The sequence below is a fragment of the Danio aesculapii genome, chromosome 13, assembly GCF_903798145.1.
Source record: "Danio aesculapii chromosome 13, fDanAes4.1, whole genome shotgun sequence".
NCBI lineage: Eukaryota > Metazoa > Chordata > Actinopteri > Cypriniformes > Danionidae > Danio > Danio aesculapii.
The window spans coordinates 37,190,552-37,209,187 of NC_079447.1; the positions used below are offsets into that span (position 1 = coordinate 37,190,552).

At 35.8% G+C, this 18,636-nt stretch overlaps 1 protein-coding gene across 1 annotated transcript in view; it reads left to right on the forward strand.

Moving 5' to 3' along the window:
• Nucleotides 1-5,096: 5,096 nt before the first annotated feature.
• The window catches only part of klc1a (kinesin light chain 1a), a 54,671-nt gene continuing 41,131 nt past the window's right edge, over nucleotides 5,097-18,636 (forward strand). The window contains exon 1 of the mRNA XM_056471489.1: nucleotides 5,097-5,458. The gene's annotated coding sequence lies outside the window, so the exon portion shown is untranslated. The remainder of the gene's footprint in view (nucleotides 5,459-18,636) is intronic.

The following is an 18,636-nucleotide window of genomic DNA, read 5'->3' on the forward strand; positions in this document are numbered from 1 at the left end:
AACTTTCACCTCAACAGGCTTCACTTGACCCTGACCTACCTTTTTACCTAGGCAAGTTACTACTGCTTTGGCAAACTCGCACGTCTTAAGGTTAAGTGTTAGAGAAGCACTAGTCAGCTGTTTGAAGACTTCTTCAAGAATACTCAGAAGTTCTTCCCAACCGTGAGTGTAAACAACTACATCATCTAGGTAAGCTTTACAGTTAGGGATTCCTGACAACACTTGTTGCATTAACCTTTGGAAGGTTGCGGGAGCATTGCGCATCCCGAAGACCATTACAGAGTACTGCAGGTTATCAGGGGTCACAAAGGCTGAAATCTCAGATGCACTGGGAGTCAGTGGCACTTGCCAATATCCTTTCAGAAGATCAAGTTGTGTGATGAAATGGGCACTACCAATTCGGTCCACTGAATCCTCCATTCGAGGCAAAAGAATCAGGCTTGGTCACACTATTTACTTTGCGGTAGTCAGTGCAGGAAGGTTGAATCTTGCTTGGGCACTAACAAACATGGGGAGCTCCAAGGGCTCTGGCTTGGTGTGGCAAGACCAGGCTGGAGGAGATATTTAACTTCCTGCTTCATCATTTCTCGCTTTTGGGGATTTACACGGTAAGGGTGTTGTTTGATGGGAGGAGAGTTATCTACATCTATGTCATGCGTGATTATAGAGGTTCTGCCAGGAACATCAGAGAAAAGCATAGGATATTTATTAAATAATTGGACAAGAGATTCCTTCTGATCTTGAGGCAAGTATGCAAGGTAGTTATCAAGCTGACTTAATACTGTAGAATTTTGAAAGTGTGCAGGTATAACTTCATCTTCATCAGAACCATCCACAATGGAACTGAGAACAACTTCACCTCAACAGGTCTGGCTGCCTCAACATCATTGGCTACAGAATCTTGTGTCTTATTTTCACTCACATAAGACTTCAACATATTTATGTGACAAACTCTTTTTTTCTTCTGCGGTCAGGAGTAGAAATTACATAATTTGTCTCACTCAACTTCTTTTCAATGCAATAGGGGCCAGCAAATCTAGCATGGAGTGCGGAGGATGGAACAGGGAGTAGAACAAGCACTTGATCACCAGGCTGAAAACTGCATTTAACTGATCTCTTATCAAATCGTGACTTCATCTTCGACTGGACACATATAATATGGGCCTTCGCAATGTCACAGGCACTATGCAGTTGTTCACGGAAGTTACTGACATAGTCCAACAGGTTGACGGCAGATTTTTCTTTGGACAGCAGTTGTTCCTGGAGGAGTTTTAGGGGTCCACGAACTGTGTGGCCAAAAACAAGTTCAGATGGACTGAATCCTAATGATTCTTGTACCGTTTCTCGGACAGCAAACAAGAGCAAAGGCAGACCTACCACCCAGTCTTTTCCAATACTCACACAAAATGTCCGGAGCATGGTCTTAAGGTCTGATGGAATCGTTCTAGCGCCCCCTGAGATTCTGGGTGGTAAGCACTTGACATCTGATGAGACACTCCCAACTCCTTTAAAACCTGTGCAAACAACTTTGATGTAAAGTTAGAGCCTTGGTCAGTTTGGATGACCTTGGGAAGGCCAAATGTGGAGCAGAATTTGATAATCTCTTGGACTACAACACTAGCTCACAGAGATCGCAGTGGAAACGCTTCTGGAAATATTGTAGCAGCACACATTAAGGTTAGTATGTACTGATGACCAGATTTTGATTTTGTAAGGGACCCAACACAATCCAAGATCAAATGTTCAAATGGTTAATTTATAACTGGTATAGGTTGAAGAGAGTCATTGGGAACAGTCTGATTAGGCTTACCAGAGAGTTGAAAGTCATGGCAAGCTCTGCAATAACTTAATACACTGTTCTTCAATTCAGGCCAGTAGAAATATTTCAAGATTCCCTTGTAAGTCTTAGTGATGCCAAGGTGACCAGCCAAAGGATGCTTATGCGCCAGCTTCAGGACCTGGGGACGGTAAGCAGAAGGTAAAACAAGTTGATGTACAGCTAACACATCTCCATTCACTTGTGGTTTCCATCGTCGCATGAGTATCCCATCCTCCCAATAGTAAGTAACTGGACCCCTCAGATTTTTAGCCTCTTCAAAGCTGACAGAAGCATCCAGAGAAAACGACAGGGAAGGGTCAGCTTTCTGAGCAGCAGAAAGGTCCTCCTTTCCAACTTGGAGAGAGAGAGAGAGAGAGAGAGAGAGAGAGAGAGAGAGAGCAGAACAGAAAACCAAACACAATAATACATTCAAACACCATAGAATGTAACAATTTTCATTAACAGTTTTTGTAATATCGGCCTGACAGGTTTTAAACCTAATAATCAACCTATTTCACTTATAATCAGCCTGTTAGCTGTGAAATTGAAAACACACTACTTATCAGCCATATCCATTCGTCTTATCTAACGTAAAAAAAGTCATTTAGTCACCCTGATAGCTTTCCAAAAATGTATGACTTTCTTTTGTAAAATAGAAAGGTAGGAGTAATAGTCAGAAGAAAAATTTAGAACAAGGTCCCCACAGTGCATTATTGTTGTACGTAAATACAGTTTCAGAAATAGGCATAGGGTATGATTACACAACCATTTTAACTAACTATACCTTCTTAGGAGTTTCTGGTGTTTATTTACACTTTTCATTCCATGGGTGGTTCTGTATATGGAAAATAAAGCTAATAATTGAACATAAACATAAAGCAGGGTTCATACACATTTTTACTACTAAAATTCCATGACTTTTTTCATGAAGTAATGTTTCATGTAATTTCTATGTATACATGGTAAATAATGAGAAAAACAGTGCATGTTCAGATATATTACAGCATATCATAGAACAAGCAACAATCTATTTTGTTTAAATTTGCTTTTATATTTATGAAAATTGATTTTGATAATGTTTAAACAGCACTAATAATGTGAGAATATTTTTGGCCAAGGACAGAAAAGAAGTAAAGACAACCAACCTATATTCAAGTTAGGGCTGCATAATATATTGTTTCAGCATTGATATCGCAATGTGTGCATCCGCAATAGTCAAATCGCAGGATATCCAATGTTATATTGGGATTATAGTTTAATATAGAGTAGGCATGGGCCGATAACCGTGTCCAATGTATACCACGGTTTGGAAAAGTCAATGTTTTAAAACCACCAAAATTTTCTGTAATACCGTTCCTAAAGTATATGTAAGATTTTTTTCTTTTTTTTTTTTTTTTTTTTTTTAGGTTTTTAGGACGGCAGTATCTTCAGCAGAAAAGATATCCAAATATGTCGTTTTAAATTGTAATGAAATCTGTGTGTTTGAAACTAATGAAGACAGCAGAAGTCTGATTAATGTTTACATTAGACATGTTTACTGCTCCAAAATATTTTAAACCTTTCAAAAAATAAAATATATTGTTTTCAAAGGGGGAAAAAAATTGTTGTTTTTATCCAGACATTCAAAAAGAATACATTTACAGCAGTAATCACAATACAGTGATACCTTTACATTTTTATCCAAGGTTATCATACCGTCAGAAACTTATACCGGCCCATGCCTAATATAGAGTTTAATCATAATAGATTAAAAGTTTATCATCTGCATTCATTTTTAAAGAGATCACCCAAAAATTACTTGCCATTTTCATTACCTACACAATACTATACAACACAAAAAGAAGACAATTACATACCTCCTATACTATTGAAACAAGTGAAGGGTGACTAAATAGTGAGTACATTTTAATCTTTGAGTAAACTTTCCCTTTAAGGCCTGTAACTGGTGAACATTTCAATATTTTAAATTTTAAAACATCCGACCACAAGAAATTTTTGTAACTTTAATAAGGATTAAATAATATACAATGAAGACTATGCTGTGTTGATCATTCAATATCTGTACCAGAATAGTGATTAGCTGAAAACTATAAATCACTTTTATATTCATTCATTTTCTTTTCGGTTTAGTCCCTTTATTAATCCTGGGTCGCCACAGCGGAATGAACCGCTAACCTATCCAGCACATGTTTTACGCAGCAGATGCCCTTCCAGCCATCTCTGGGAAACACCCATACACACTAGTTCACACTCATACACTACAGACAATTTAGTCTACCCAATTCACCGCATGTCTTTGGACTGAGGGGGAAACCGGAGCAAACCCAAGTGAAACGCAAACTCCACACAGAAATGCCAACTGACCCAGCCAAGGCTTGAACCAGCGACCTTCTTGCTGTGAGGAGACAGCACTACCTACTGCGCCACCCCACTTTTATCCTCATGCTTTTAATTTATTTGTTATATATTATTTGAGTTTCACTCCCCTACAAAATTCCCCCAATCAATCCAAATAAACCTGTTAAATCATATGGTGAAATTGTATTTACATCGCAATATAAATCACAATACAAAGTACAAAATATGGTAATGTCAGATTTTTTAATATTGTGCAGCCCTAATTCAAGGTTACATATATTTGTTAAACTAACTTCCATTACTTTTCTGTGGGTTTTTCTCTTTTTCCGAAACTTTTCCTGGAAAGTGCCGTGTCAAAATTCTCCAGGTTTTCCATGACCGTATAAACCATGATAAAGTGATTAATGAATGCTTGGAGCAGAGGAGTTGCAATTATTTTCATGGAATGCAAACATTTAAAACAAAACTATTTGGGTGATGCTTTGGATGGCACTTTGAATTGTAGCTGCATCATCAACCTTGGGGGGCAATATTTTCTAATAATTCAACAGCCCATCATCAATTATTCATCATTTTTATTTATAACATGTTGCATATTATTCATAACATATACATAATGTTTGGAATCTGATGACACAATCGCCAGTCGATTAAATTTAATCCGTTACTATTCGACACAATGCAATCTGGTTAAATGCAAAATATTTGGAATCTGATTACGCAATCATCTACGACAGATTTCATGTAATCAGTTACTTGAATGTTTTTGATTTATAAAATGCTATTAACGACTTTTTGTGCTGCAAACAACAACAATTTGAGTAAGCTCAGATTTCCTCCTAAAATCTTCGAGACCAAATATCCCAAAAATATCGCACTCCTTTCATCCTTGGGTGACATCATAATGAGGAGGAGTGAACCTGCCGGGAGAAACACAACGCCATTTTCACCTCGCACAGCTTCAGTCAGATGCGCCTGTGCATTCAACTGTTATTGCATACACAACCGTGCCACATTATGACGACGTGAATATTAACGTAATGTTTCTGCGCCACTGATTTGAGCTCGTGCTGGTGGAATCAGACTGTGAATCAGCGGCAGGAACTTTCCCCGTCGATCTCCGGAAGACTGGAGAGAGACGTAACCTGCCCGGCTGCCTGATTTTAGCCCTAAACCATACAAGTCAGCCTGCTGAGCTTCATATCGACTTGAGTTTCGTGGTGGGACACGGAAGAGCAATCCCTGTTACGGTTGTGGGGGATCTGGATGTTCCGCTGAACGGTAAGGTGTTTATCATGCTAACTAGCTAATGTTAACTCACGCGCTGAGATCCGAGGATCGCTGGGAGTGTCAGTCTGTGTCAGTCTACCTGTCACATTCAACCACATTCAAACGACTTTGAGGTCGCTGTCTGTTTAGTTGACCTGGTAAATCGGTTGAAAGGATGCTCTGGTGGTGTACGATGGTTAGAATTGGGGGTTGTGGTATTAAGTAACAGTGTGCAAGGAAAAACAAAAGCCTTACCAGGCCATGTCATGCAGTAGATGAGTGTTGCAGCAAATCTTTTTTCCTATGATACAAAGTTAAAGCATTCAGGGTTAGATTTGTATTAAATTAGCAATAGATGGGTGCTGCTAAGTCATCGTTAGTCACAGCGAAAGAGATCCGACTATGACACAAGCCTCAATTAATGGTGCTCACTCCTGGACATGTAGAACACCAACATTGCATATTTAAGACGTCTTTGATATTGAAAATAGGTTGTGGTGATAGGGTATTTCAGGATTAAAGAGCACTTCCCTAAATCAAACAGAAGATCACTGGTAAATAACGGGCTTTTTACTATTTATAAGAGAATAATGCACACCAGCATTGTTTATTTGATGCATATGAAAGGTTTTAATTTTTAAATTTTATTTTGAAAATGTATTCTTCAGGTTTGGTTTCTGTGATTTGCTGTTTAAAGGTGGTATAAGAAACATTGTACACGTGTTTTAAGAAAATTATTTAATTGAGCGTTAATTGATTCTGCCAAAATAATCAGACTCTGCAAAATAAAATAATAAATGTGAATTGAGCTACAGTAATAATGGTGTTATTTGCGCACAATAAAGTGATTTCTGATTATTTATTTTTAAAATTTAAATTTTCAACTTTTATCTTTTGAATCATTTTTTTGTAATTGTAATATTATGCAAAAGTTTCACAAATTGGGATTGCATACAGAAAAGAAAAAGAGAAAAAAACAACAACAAAGAACAAATGAAAAACAAAACAAAAACAACACAACAGTCAAGAGTGCAGAGTACATAAATAAGAGGACAAAAAAAATTTATATATACAACATGCATAACAGTAGAAAATTATTATAGGCCACACATCAATAAATGAAGCAAATAACAGATATAACTAAAATAGACAGAAACCAATCAGTGGTAAGGAGTGACAACAATAATAGTAATGGATGGATATAACGACAGTTAAAAAAAAAAAAGGACAATAATAATAATTACAACAAGTACTACATCAACTACTACTCCAGCAATTACTAATGCTGCTACTACAGCGACTACTACTGCTGCTACTACAGCTATTACTACAGCTATTACTACTACTGCTTCTACCACCACAACTACAACTGCTACTACTACTACTACCACCACAACAACTACTACTACTACTACTACTTCAACAACCATGATAACTACTGTACTTTAACCACATCTACTACTATAACAACGACAACAACAACCTGAACTAGATATTAAAGTTTGAGGACAAACTTTATAGTGGCTTGAAAACCCGAGTCTGAAAGTTTGAAGTTGTTTAAAGTGTAATAACTGAAGTTGTGATGTATAGATGTGACATCCCATGAAGTTGGAGAGTGAGTCAGTAACCTTTTCGCGAAGTGCTTTAATTGAAGAGCAATGCCATAAGGCAGGGGTCTCAAATTGCCGGCCGGCACCTCCCTCTGGCCCGCAACTGACGTCCAAAATATATTGAGGTTCGACCCAACAAAACATATATTTTTGAATCACTAAAATCATCATTGTTGTGCTGTCGCATACACACTTGTGGTTTTGACCCCCACTGGACATTTAAAGGATTGTACTATATATCTGGGTTACTTTCGGTTTCGAGAGTAACACGCATGCAGATTATTTCTGGGGCTGATTTAAACGTTAAAATATATGTCCATAAGTGCTATATTTTTACTAAAGCTATATTCTTGTAAATATTAAAGGGTCATTCGATCATGATCAGTTTTATAATACTTGTATTTTGCTGTACAAACACTTCTTCATGGCTTACACGGTTTTCTGGTGGTGTAAATATGATAATGTTGCTAATTTTTGATATTAATGTCTCATTAATAGATTTTCCTAATATGCATATTAAGAATTGTATAAAAATGTGCATTAGTAAAATTGTACTGCTGGCTAAATCGACCATGTTGAAGTTCCCCTCTGTTGTAGTTTTACAAAAAAATTAAGATATTGAGAACAATTGCCAGTAAAGTTGCCCAAACTGCATTTTGCTGTCTTGCACTATCTGTTAAACCTTTGGTTAAGCAACAATTAATCAGGACATAATAATTATTATTATTATGCCAATCATTAAATTGTTGTATTTACATAGCAATTTAAACTTCCCCCTTCAATATGTACAACTAGAAACAAAAAGAAAGAGCTTTGATACTCTGGGGAAGAATGTCTGAGTGCATCAATTACATCAGGTTTCCACTTTTTCAGTGTGCTAGAATGTTAAAACAGCCCTCCTATGAATTGTCAGTCACTGATGATGTGGCCCCCTGCCAATTTGAGTTTGAAACCCCTGCCATAAGGTGTGAAGATAAGTGTCTGGGGTGTTTTGTGTGCAATGTGAACATGTCTCTGAGGTGAAACCCATTTTAAATAATTTCTGCCTAGTTAGATGAAATCTGTCAAGGACTTTATACTGTATACTTTTTTTTAGTCATGGAGTATATGTTATTGCAAATTAGAGTTCGGAATGCAGCATTGTAAATAATAGATAAGTCTGATTCCAATTTAGCAGTTGGTAGAACTGCATTGTCTGTTTTTGATATCATTTTGTTATTTGAGTGAGTAATTTTCTGGAGGAAGATATATTAATAAATTCTGAGGGCAAAGGTCTACACTGTAAAAAATCTTATGTGCTATTTACAAAAAAAAATTGTGGTAACACTATTGCACGTATTATTTTTAAGTAAATTTCAAGACTTGATTTTTTTTAGCAAAAACCACTTAAATGAATCATGTGAAAATTACTAAATGTTTTGAGTGATAAATGAAGATTTTAATATTATTAGCGGAATGTGCTTTTATAATTTAAGCAAATCCACCACCATTTACTCATATTTATTTTTTTTAACAAAAACCACTTGAAAGAATCATGTGAAAATTACTAGTTTTTTTAAGTGATAGATGATGATTTTAATATTATTAGTGGAATGTGCTTTTATAATATATGCAAATAAAAAACCATTTACTCAAATTTATTACTGAAAATTACTCATTCATAAAATGTAAAATATATAATGTATAATGAAAAACATACACAATACATTTAGGCCAAATATCATTTTATTACATGTTACACTGATAACAAAATGGTACAATGTGTTAAACAAATCTATATAAAATTTACAGCAATGCTAATCTCTGATAAAAATTCCTTTGTCCATGTCATGGAAAAAACTGACCTGTCAACTTTCCTTTGTAGGAATAGTCACATTTTAGACAATATTTGACAGAATTTGTGTATTGCAAACTTAATATTCGTTTCTTTGTAAGTGATTTTAATTTGTGGAATATTTGTATAAATCCAGTTCAGCGATTCTAGATTTTCCAGGCTAGCCATGACTCACTTATCCTCCAAGACAATGCAGAAGTCCTCATGGTTGGTCATCCCTCTGACAGACAGCAATTCTCTGTGCATTCCCACACTGTAAAATAAACATTACGTTTATTATATTGAAATTATGCAGTTGTACATTTCAAATGTTTAAGGTTTACTAAAACACATTAAGGAAATATATTAATGAAATAAACCATTTCTTTTTATATCTGTGAACAGTAATTCTTCATAATGTTTGAGTAGATGTTGCTGACTGACACAAATACACAAGTAGTTTGACTTATAATGGACAGGGTGTTTAAATGTATACTAGTGTACAGACATTTATAAAAACAAACCATGTTTATACAAGGAATAGTGCATTCAACAGTGTAATGCTTGAGCTATATATTTTTTTGTAAGCATGCAAAAATATAAAATGCAGTTTTCGGAAGATCATAAATATCTGAAACAGTTTGAGACACTTACATTGCACTCCTGGATGAGCTCTTCATCTTATTCATACAGATAGACCAGCAACAGAGGACGACATCTCTCGTTTCATCCCTGATTTAATGTGAGGTCTGATGCAAAAAAGTGTAGAAATTAGTAATAATAATAATAATAATAATAATAATACACAAATAACATTATTAAAAATACCTGATGTATGGCACCCATTCTCTTTATCAAAATCTGCCTCAATAAACTGCTCCTCTTTAGTGGGAAAACACTGCGAAAGTTTTCTTCATTAAACTGAAAAATGAAGCAAACAAATATTAGTATTTATGTACAGTATTATATATAAACAGTTCATTACATTACATCAGCAATGCTGTAAAAGGAACCTTATGAAATAGAAAAGCACTAGCTGTACATAAACCCCATTGAATAGCTAGCTAACTTAGCTTAGCTTAGATTTACCACTTAACAAGCTCACTGTTGTTCATCTGCTTAACTGTTGCCTGATCATTGCTGTTAAATATTACAATGCAAATAATTTGTTCAACTTCATTATATAATTCAGAATGAACATTGAAGCAAATCAATTTCAAATAGGAATGGGTGGTTAAAACTACCCGCGTATCCCTATATACATCATATGGCAAAAACTAAGCTCCTGAACAAGCTTGAACAGCATGTGTCTTTCCTGAAAGAGCTTAGGTTATTTAAGACAATAAAATGATAAACTGTTAATGCTTACCTCTTAACATGCTCGCTGTTGATCTGCTCCTTCAAAATGTCGTCTGATCACTGCCGTTGTTGAGATTCAAATGCAAACATCTCAATCAAATCCACATAATTGAGTGAATTTTCTTAAAATAAACGTGAAGCCATCTTTCCTCAATTTTATTAGCTTAACTGGTTTCTCAAATTAAGCTTAGTAATTGCACTAGTTTGCTTAAAAAAATAAGTAAAATTTAAATCTTAGTTATATTAGCGAAATCTTCTTAATATTTTATAATAAATCCAGAATATCAATTTTTTAAAGAAAATATGCTCATTATTTTTAATGACCTCATTAATTTTTTTAATGAAAATTACAAGCCTCAAGATTCATTTTTTACAGTGTAGATTGATTGATTACTTAAGTAATTTAATATAATTTCTGATAAAAAAAAACGTACAATACAACAGATTATTATTAATCAAGCACCAATAGTAACTCCACAATAATTTGTCACTTTAGTGAGGAATAATTTTTGAGGAAAAAACACATACTCAACTCAAATTTAGTTACATTCATTTGACTATTTATTTGTTGTCATTAAAATGTCTGGTTACATTCTTCCCTCTTAAGAGCTTAATTATCTAAAAATTGGCTATTGAACTGTTTCTGCAAGTAGAGACAATATAAGGCTTGTTAAACCAGTTAAAGTTATGAATATTATCAAACTAAATAGTATGCTTTAAGCAATTAATTTTAATAGCTTTCAATTAAAGGTTCCTGAAACCCTTGACTGCTTTTTAAAAAATATTAATATCCAATCCAGCGACGTAGCACTCAACTGCAAGTGGAGTGATTACACATTGGTGCCTTATTATTATTCACTGCCTGAAATTTATTATCCTATGAGAAAAACCTGCTTCTTAATTATTCACTACAGCACATGCTTTCCAATAACAGGCCTGCCAAGCAGAGACACTGCACATGGCACGCAATAGTTAGCTGTTGTTTCTGTGGTGTAAGAGTTTGTTGCATGGCGATTTCCCGCAATGCTGACAGGACTAGACTCTGCTTGTAGGTGCACTGTAAAAAAAAATCTGTTATTTTACGTATTTTTCCAGCAGCTGGGGTGCCAAACAAAACCTAAAATAAGGGGCGTTAAATAACAGAAATTTACTGTAAAATAACAGACGTTAAATTACAGAAATTTTCTGTAGAATTGAATTACAGTAAATTTCTGTTATCTAATGGCTGTTATTTTCCTTTTTTTTTTACTCCAGCTGCTGGAATAAAAAGTAAAATAATGGTGTTTTTTTTTTAATAGTGTGGTTGGTTGGCCATTGGCTACCGATACAGCCAAGCATTTAAAGGGTCATGAAACCCCCCTCCTTCAGTTCTATTCTACCTCAGAATTAAAAAAAAAAATGCTTCATGATGGGAGTGGAGCGCTGCCAGTAGAGGGAGGAGTGGGTGTGGCTGGCAGAGCAGGGAAAAAGGAGAAGAGCAAACAACTGTCAGTTGGCTCACAAAATTAGACAAAAACAAACAAACACAATACGTGAGGAGACCCATGATTTTATAGTTAAGAAGTTAAAATGTAAAGAAATAAACGGTAAGTAATTTAATGCCTTGCTACATATATGATACATATATGAAATTATTCGTTATTTCATATAATATACACAACCACAATTTGTTATATCATTATAAAGTTAATCATGTTTATATCAGCACTATAAATGAGGAGGGCTTCTCTCCTCCTGAATCTCCAGGATCTGAATGCAGACACAGTGGATGGGACAGTGGATTTCAACCATTAGCCCTGCCGGTAATCTGTATGATTTTAAACATCGGTAAACACGGCAGCATGGATATGGATGATGTGTCTGAATGGTAACGAACTCAACTGATAAAAGACAAAGTCCACCGTTCTCCAATTCTCAATTCTCCAATTCTCTCCAAGTCACTGATTTTGATCCCACCATTTTGAAGATAGAAAAAAATGCATATATCGTATATTCCTAGCCGAAAATTTTCTGAAATCTAAAGTGGTTATAAGGTCTTAAAAAAGGTCTTCAAAGGTATTGAATTTTACTCTCTAATACCTGTAAATACGCTGGAATTGATACCCAGCCCTAATTTAGACCCAGGAATTCATTAGAAGAGTAGTCTTCACTACAAGCTTCTGTTTCATCATCCACCTTTATTATAAGTGCTCTCTCTGCATTGTAATAAATTTCCAGAATTTTATTTGTTACTGTAATTTTTTACAGTAAATTACTTAGTAACACTTTACAGGATTTAACTGTAAAATTTAACATATTCAGAATTTTATTGTGAAGCCTGGCATCATGATTACAGCAAATTACTGTGAAAATAGCTATATATTTTGCACGTTAGTTATAGGATTTCAAACACAATTAATATTCTATTCAACATAAAAATTAATACACATTAACTTTTATGCTTGTACAGGCACTTTTTTTATATATTTTGAAATATTTACTGAAATTTTGTTTTTATGAAATACCTCACAGTAATTCACTGTGAATTTACATACAGTACCTTATTGTGAAAGTAATGCAATTATTAGCCTGTAATTTATTGTAAATGTGGGAACGTAAAAAAAATGTGTATGTGCATAATTATTTCAAATATTTATAGATTATATACACATTTATTGTGTCTAAATATACATGATTCTCTTAGTGATGTAAAAAATTTTGTCGTGTGTGTATATTTTTATGTAATCAGTCTGAATTGATGAGTCGGTTGACAGTTACTCCCATCTTGTTCCCCTGCTTTGCCATCCATGCCCACTCCCCTCACTTCTGTGGCAGCTCCCTGCCCGTTATGTAGCTTTTTTAAATTCTGAGGTAGACTTAAGCTGAAAGCGGCGGTTTTCATGACCCTTTAAATGCATAATCTATACCAGAATTCTTGATATGTTGACATATAGCCCAAATATTTTCTACTAAAAAAAAAAAAAAAAGAGTCATCCATTCTGAGCACCAGTGCTTGATCTTGCTGCATGACGTGAATCTTTTTTTGGTTAGTATGCAGGTGGCTTGCTCTGCTCAGTTGACATACAGTCAGTCTTTCCTCAGTGAAAGCATTTGTGTTGGTTTTGAAGGAGATGCAGTCTCTGAATATGGGCAGCTGTGAGCTCTGGCTTCACTGCAGTGAGAAGGTGGCTGCTTCTCCTCTGGGGAATCAATGGGACAGTTATAAAATTGGCTCCACATAGGAACACAAGTATAATTTATAGTCACTCTAATAATTGTGTTGCAGCAAAGTGCCTGTGCTATGCTTGTACTGACAAGTTCATTTATGCACTCACATTCTTTAACTGTTGTGGGTAAATTATAATGCCAATGTATAATCCTACAAAATGTATTTATACATTTACACATATACTCATTGTTTACAAAAAAAGAAAAAGGGGTGACATGGAGGCTCAGGAGTTAGCACTGTTGCTTCACAGCAAGAAGGTGGCTGGTTCGAATCCTGACTGGGCCAGTTGGCATTTCTGTATGAAGTTTGCATGTTCTCCACATGTTCGTGTGGGTTTCCTCCGGGTGCTCTGATTTTCCCCACAGTCCAAAGTAGGGCTGCACGATATTGGAAACATCGAATGTTGCAATATTTCATTTTTCTGTGATTAAATATTGTGATATGAATACAGTTTCATAAGAAAGTTGAATAGCACTATTTAACAGGAATGGAATAATCAATTTTCTTGCTTTTTTGCTTTGTTTAATTTCTAGTCCAAATATCTAAAAATTCTTTTCTATTAAAAATATTGTTTTACTTTAGAAGTTAAGTCAATTTTTTTTTTCTTAAAACAAGCAAAACTGTCTGCCAGTGTGGTAAGTAAGTGTGACAGTTTAAATCACGCAACACTGATCTTCTTTGAAATAAATTTATGAGCTTATTTTCACTGATTGCACCTTATGAATCGGAGGCAGATTGACAAACTGACCATCTGTTCAGTCTGGTTTTCTTAGGTAAGTTAACGTTTCGGACAAACTCTCACACAATTTTACAACTTAAAAACACTTATCTCTCACATTACCATGTCAAGAAATAATGAAATAATTTTTTTCATTCTAAAAATAAAAAATAAATAAATGTGATATATTTGCCCTCAAATCACAGTCTTTATACATCTGAACTAGGAAAATAAGGTAGATCAGCATAATAAAGATATTAGTTTCTGGAAGATACTCGCTATGTCCATTGTAGTTAAGATTAATGCTGCAAAAATGGTGGCATTACCAAGATTTCACAAGCAATCTCTTTCTTTATTCCCCTATTTTAAACAACTAGAATCGATTATAACAGGGTTTATTTGGGCTAATAAGACTGCTAGGATCAATTAAAAAACATTTAAGTAAACCAAAAGATCTAGGAGGATTTGGTCTTCCCAATAATGGGCAGCTAATTTAAACATACTGACATGGTCATGGAAGCTTTGTTTGGTGGAACAATGAGACAAACCAAAATGGTTAGCTAATGAGGATGCTTCTTTACTATGACATCATTACCAGCCCTGTTTAATCAAATGTAATATAGTTCTAATCAAATGATATATAGTAATATATAATGTTCAATTAAAATATGGAAACGGATTAAGGCACACTTGAAAATTCCAGATATGTACTTGAATTCCAGTTTGTAATAATCATCTATTCCCTCCTGGATTAAATTATATATTTTGTTCCAAATGGAACAATGTATTTTAACAATTCAAGACCTTTACAAAGAAGGAACATTTAACTTTTTTTGAACGACTAAAAATTACAACCTAGGGACAATAGTGGTAGTACAGATTTAAAAAAAAATATCTTGATATTAAAAAAGTTTGACAACAACGGATCCTATCAATGTCGTAAGGAATGGCCCTCAACAATGTAGCCTCGTTGACAGCAAGCATCAAGTGTTTATTGAGATTATGTGGTCTGTCATAATATTTAAGTCTGTTCTTTACAGAAGCTTTAAAAAGACGTGTGCTGTGGCCACAGTGATGTTAAACTCAGATGAGGTGCCTTTATTTAGCCGGTAGCCTACTATATAATAGTTTTGAGGTTTTCTTTACATATGATGTTCCATTGCCTACATTTTTTGTTTTTTTTCTAGTCATTTTCTCAGGTCTGTGTGCACAACTAGTCAGTGGGACTATGTTTTATTTAGACATCACAATGAAATGGCAAACGACTAAAGATTTGAAAAAATTACCTTTTCTTTTAAAAAAATTAGCTTAAGACATGGTGCACTTTGAGAGCTGTATTGCACACTGCATAGAAGGTAATTTTCAAAAACCCATAACGGGTTCTTTAAAAGTGAAGCATACTGTTTTTTTCTACAGTCAACCAAAAAGGCAGTGAAAATGTGTTTGGTGTGATTGGTCCCCTATTTTATGCTTGAAAAACGCTTATTGTCTTTGACCCATGATTATCAGTTAAAACTAGCATCTCAAAAAGGTTTTTTTTAATTCATTGTTTCTCTTCCTCTTTATTCATGCACAGCTGAAATGTAAAAATGCTTCCCCAAAATGGCATAAAAAGAAAGAATTGTTTGATTTCAGTGCTCTGACATTCACACACAGGGTTGAACAAGCAGATGTGGTGGCGTTTGTGAAGTTGAGTGAATTGGATTGAAGTGTCAAGGCAATCATACTTTGTTGCAGAGTTCATTTAAATGAAACGCCACACTGTAGTTTCATGGTGGTCTGGTCTGTAGCCAAAGGGAAATCAAGGCGAGCGAGGGCACAGACACCAGCACTGGATTCTCAGTACCTGTTTCCATCCACCTATTTTTATGCGCATTTTGGATACGTGCATAAAAACCGGTTGATGAAAACCCCAAAATGCGCATAAATTTTGAAAATGCGTACAAATAACATATATGCATATCTGAGTAAGATAAACGTTTTATTCGATAAGAAAAGATGTGCATAAACTATGATGGAAACACTTTTACCAAACAAATTCTAGTATGCGCATTAAATAAAGGTCATTTGATTTTGTTATAAGAGATCATGTGATGATAAAAATGTGTGTGAATGGACAAACCAGCAGGCTGAGCACAATGTAAAAGTTTTGAAATGTTGTTTAGCTATTCTAATTATATCATTAATGACCTTCAGAATCAAGAGCGTCTGTGCTCTGTGTCTCACGCCTTCAAACGCCACCACGCATTCACTGCTTGTCAGCATTGCCTTCTGAGATGAGTCAGTGTTTCCCCTACCATTATATTAGGGGGAGCCACACCCTCCCAATGGCTTTCCCCGCCCCTCCCTTAAAGTAAAATTAATCTTATTTTCTATATGCTCTCTGAATCGTGCATGGTGGAGTTCACAGTCACACAGACACTCTCGACTGTATGGGAATGAGAGTGCGCACCACACCTGACAGGACCGAAGACGCACATGTGCTCCTGTATATTATGCATAGCCTGCAGCAGCCACAACACAGGTGAATGATGCGTGGGGCGTGAGTGATCTAAAATATGGCTAAAATACATAAAGATGCGGTGCGACGTCTGTTTATTGGTGCAACTCGCGTGAACGATGCTCGCTTTGTTGCAAGTGCAGCCCTTGCATTTCCAGTGTTTTAAAGAGCCCATATTATACATGAAATAGGGTCATATTTAGGTTTTAAGGGTGTCCAACAACATTCTAATATGCATGCAAGGTCAAAAAACACTTTCATGGTCTTATAATCTGCATTTATTTTTACCTAATTATCCCAGCGACTCCCATATGATTTGTTCAGCGATTCATTTGTACCCAAACCCGTCCTCAGCGTGAAGCTAATCTGCGATGATTGGACCGATGACAGCCTGCTGCCATTGGTCGAAACTGACAGCCTTTAACGCGAGACAGAGTGAAATGCCCAGCAGCTAATCAACAATATAAAAGTAGTCACAGTGCATACACGCTTTATAGTGTAAGGTGTGGATTTTGGCTGCCAGTGGGTGAATGTAAATACAGACGATGCACTTAAAAAAAACAGACGACTAACTATTTTATTGAGCAAAAACTCCAAGAACTGGCGAGGAGCACGTCACCATCTACCTGCTCTTTTCACACAGACACACACACACACACACACAAACACCTCCTCCTCCTCCTCCTCCTTAGAAGACACAACACCAATAGAGAGTCCTCAGTTATATCTGCGACACCCCCCGTCCTCACTTTGCTAACGGGTCACTTTTGTTTTCACTTTCGGGTTGAAGGCGGCGTGATCGTCCTTAACCTAGAGCGGCAGTTCAGCTTGCTGAACCGGCCCTGCGCAACACACACATTATCCTCACCGTTTGCCTAGACTAGAGCACCAGTTCAGCTTGCTGGGTGCAATTTAGACAGCTCCCTTGAACCTGAGCTGAAATATTTTGAAACTTGACCGTTGCATTTGTGTAGAAACAGCTGACGATCCGTAAACAAAGTGGCACGCGTCGTGTTTTCAACGTGGCTTTATACGCGATATGCGAAAATAAAGAGTTAACCTAATACAGTACACAAGGTTACAAGTAACAAAACACAACTAAATACATAATTTGCAAGCTAGAGTAAACGAGGCAACAATTTTAATCGCACGTACTTACACTTGAAATGGGGGTAGAAACTGATTCATGATGCACTGATCCATGTTCTGACAGTCTTTACTGATCCTTCCTTTAACAAACGGATGAAGTCTTCTTTTTAAGCATGTAGTTTCCAGAAGCACTCTGGGCTATAATGCTGAGCTTTCATCTTTGGGTAGGCTGTCGATAGTGTCCATCTGCACAGCGTGACTTCATTCGAACGATGTCTGTGTGTGTGTGTGTGTGTGTGCGTGTGTGTGTGTGTGTGTGTGTGTGTGTGTGTTTGTGTGTGTGGGGCTTTTTTTCTGTGTTAGTGGGCAGGGCCGCAGGTTTCAAATGTCCCGGGTTTGCGCACGCAACTACTTGTGTTTCGTAGCCGCGTCATCACGAAACACCTAATGACTTGTTATCAAGACGACTCGTTTGAAGCACTATGAGTCGACTCCTTTATAGATGAATCAATAGTTTTAAACACTGTACACTTACAGATTTAAGCCTTAGCTGGATATTTCACTTCACTTAGAGCTGTGTTACACACTACATGGAAGGGCATTTTCAAAAACCCATAATATGGGCTCTTTAAATTAATCATTGCTAAAGTGGCAAACTTGATAGTTTATTGTGCCCAAATGGTTTAAATGAGCTTGAAAAATATATACAAATCATACTATTAGATTAGAGTTAAACTTTTCAATGACTTCACAAACAATGTGTTCTGAACTGTGGTTCCTTGATAATTAAAATCCTAATTTGACATTGCAGAGCCCAATGCTCCATTTCAGTGCTGAAATTTTATATTGTTCAGGTCTAATTGTAATAGCATTTTTAGTATTGCTGTTTTGAT